This window comes from Misgurnus anguillicaudatus, chromosome 22 (assembly GCF_027580225.2).
Source record: "Misgurnus anguillicaudatus chromosome 22, ASM2758022v2, whole genome shotgun sequence".
NCBI classification, from domain to species: domain Eukaryota; kingdom Metazoa; phylum Chordata; class Actinopteri; order Cypriniformes; family Cobitidae; genus Misgurnus; species Misgurnus anguillicaudatus.
Window position 1 is genome coordinate 37117871 of NC_073358.2, and position 3590 is coordinate 37121460.

A 3590-nucleotide genomic window follows, 5' to 3' on the forward strand; every position below is an offset into this window, starting at 1 on the left:
TTTCCTCGTTTCTTGTCACACTGATTTCAGGTATCATGAATGTTTGGGACTGTTCTGGGGGCTGAAATGGTATTGCTTAGTGGGGTGTTTGTGTGGATTCTTAATGCAATACTTGTGTTAAAGTGGTCATATCATAAGAAGTCAAATGCTTTTCCTGATCTTTTAAAATAAGTTTGATGTACTATAAAATAATTCTGTAACCTGTAAAGTCTCCCTCCTCTGTCCAAAATGACAAATTGAAATAACATACACTGTAAAAAAATCCGTAGAAATTGCAGCTGGGTTGCCGGTAATTTACCGTAGATTTAAATGTATGTTATTTACTGGCAACATTTTGTTCAAAGTTAAATGAACATTTAACATTTACAAGTCTTTGTCTTTACAGAGTAAAACTAAAAAACAGCATCAAGCAAAACATTCTGGGAAACAAAATCTTAAGCAAAAAACAGAAAAAGGTTGATGATGATTTCTGGTTTCCAGGGTGCTTTGCATGAGGCTGTTATTGTATGGTTTTATTCTGTAAAGATAAAGACTTGTTATAATTTAACTTTGAACGGACTCTTGCCGGTAAATAACATAGATTTAAATCTGCGGTAAATTACCGGCAACCCAGCTGCAACAACATTGTAATTTCTACAGATTTTTTTTACAGTGTATTTATTAGGAATTCACCGATCACCAACCACGTCATTCCAGCGCGAATACAGCCACATGGCCTCTTTCCACCATTTTTTAATATGAGGATGCCTCTTCTTCTTCATTGGATAACTCCTCTCCCGGGGCATCATGGGATAGTGAAGTGTCCATTGTATGCACACTATTAACCGGTAGTAGTAGGTCATCTGGGTAGTTTTCGCTTACTGTTTTTAGAATACTATGAATTCGGACATACTACTCACCTCGCCTGCTGCTTTTCGCCGCCTATATACACTGGCCAACATTTGAAGTGGATCAAAAACATTTGTCAAAGTTGTCCAAAGACAAGAACGGGTAATGAGTATTGGTTTTAAGACAACCTTTAGTAAAGGTTTTGATCCACTTCAAATGTTGACTATGGAAGTAGGTGCTTTCGGACGCAGCCCTAGCATTTTTAACAGAGTCTCCGATCAATTCACTCAGACCTTGAAACGTTTGAGGACAGATTGTTATGTGAACCTTATCCTTACAATATCTTACAGGCTAATGAAGGGTTGAACAGCGCAAACGATATTGGACCCAACAGCAATCCCTCAACCAGTGTGTATCTCATTTCACTGTGGAGGAGGTTTGCATAGAAGTCTTAAAGGAACGACTTCTTCATTTATTGATATTATTAAAGTACAGCTCCTAAATAATCGACTTCTAAAAAATACAACTTTTGTTGGTAAGTGGACCTCAGGGAAATATGATATGACCACTTCAATGTCTGTAAAATACTGTAGATTGAAACAGTTGAATACATCATGCTCATATTTTTGAGCCAATACTGCATTCATTGAAATGTTATTTTGTACAATGACTTTTATTTTCTGCATTTACTATGCAGTGACACAAAAATTTATTTATGGTTAGCTTCTTATCTTACCTGACAAATCATTTTGTTTGAGGTTCTTAATTGGAAGTGAAACCATAATGAATTGACATCTGTGTGTACTTTCGTTGTTTGTCAACCACCTTTAGGTTTATTTTCTACAGCTTTTAAGTTTTAATTGCCTTATTTTTTATTATGTACCATAGAGCCATAAATGTTTTGACTTTTGTAAGGAGAAATGAGGTTTCCATTACCCAATATATTCAAGACGCATTGAAACTACACTGTACTGTAATTTATACAAATGTTATGTAGTTTTGACATAGATTAGATATGGAAAGGCATGAAATATCTATTCTGTTACATATTCATTATCTTAAAGACAACATTAAATTTCCTAAGAGCACACTGCGCACCGAAGACTTCGATTCAACAGTTATACAGTATAAATATAATAATAATAATAATGATTATTTAATGTGAATAATACAATAATATATTTTTAAAGGTCAACAAACCATGCAAAAATAAATGGGATAGCGTACTGATTGTTTGAATTTCCCGTTAAACCCTCTATAGACCCTTTTACTGTTTGTATACAGGGATGACTTGGCAACGTATGCGCGCGCATTTTGGCGACGGAAGTATGGCAGGAATCAGCAGTTAAGCAACACAGAGAAAGTTATTTTAAAAAGTTGACTTATCAACTATTTCAACACAGTTACCAGATCCGTGTACTATAGTGGAGTTGATAAAAGACGTTAGCAGATGCCCAAATATAAAGTGGCCAGATACATATATACGTATATTGTATTACTGTAGTGCAACCAAACGCAACAACCAGACATTTTGATGTGGGAAACCGTTTTAATAAACTTTCTGAGTTGCTTACACGTTAGAACCAATGGGGAACACCACCACTTCTGTTGCAGAAATGCGTGCGCAAGCTATTAGATCACGTGGGCTGTAAAAGGGTCTGTTAAGCAATGTTCAACGTTACCAAACAGTGAACCATCTTTAGCATATAATAAAAGCAATTACTATAACCCTGAGTGTCTGTGCTTTATTGAGCTTATCAGTGTTTTACAGAGGTACAACGTAACCTGAAGCCCTGTTTATATCTGGTATTAAAATGCGTTTTGATCGATCCGATCGCAAGTGGACGTTATAAGCAATACAGTTAAATGCAGGTACAGTATAAGCGGGGTGTGAAACGTTTTGAGCTCGTCCATTCCGATCAACCAAAACGCATCTTAATTCCTGGTGTAAACAGCCAAATGTGTTTGAACAGCCACAAAACCCCCTTACTCTCTGCCTAGGTGATTCTCGCGAAATTAGACTTATGAGGTGTCATGAAACATTTTGATAAAAAAAGTAAATGCTATCAAAATAAGCAGCATACAGTTATAAAAATCTCTTCACATACTATTTTGTACATGATTTCAAATGACATCATACAAACCAATTTTGTTGTTTTTACCACATTTAAGGGAAACATTTTCATTACCGCAACCTGTCCATGACTGGATTTGGGTTCTTTGACATGGAAATATTTATTATTAAAAAATCTAAAAAAAAACTTTAGTGCATGTTATACTATAAACATTTACAGTAAAGAAACATGTGGTATTTGGTGATCATTGGTAAATGTAGAGACAATAATAAGGAATATAATGTGTCCAAGAAAAATGTTCTCATCCTCCGCAACAATTTTCAATCATTGTTTAAGCCCTCAAGAAACTAAGATTTAAAAAAAAAAATAGTTGGATGGGACATATTTGACTGTGACACTCAAGATGGCTACCAGGTAAGCAGTTTTTATTTTTTCTTTCCAGATAAAAGTAGAAATTTTGTTTTTCATAGTATCTAGACAACTTTTTAGTTCTCATTACTGAAACATGAGTTTGTAAATGAATATATTTATTGTAATATCATGTTGCGGTAATGATCATTTTTGATAATGATAATCTAAAAAATGTAAATAATTCCATAGGAAATATTTTTCAATCCTTTAAAAATAATGGCTATAGTAAGTTCAGACCTTAATCTTATATGTGCAAAAAAAATTGGCTTCAAGGGC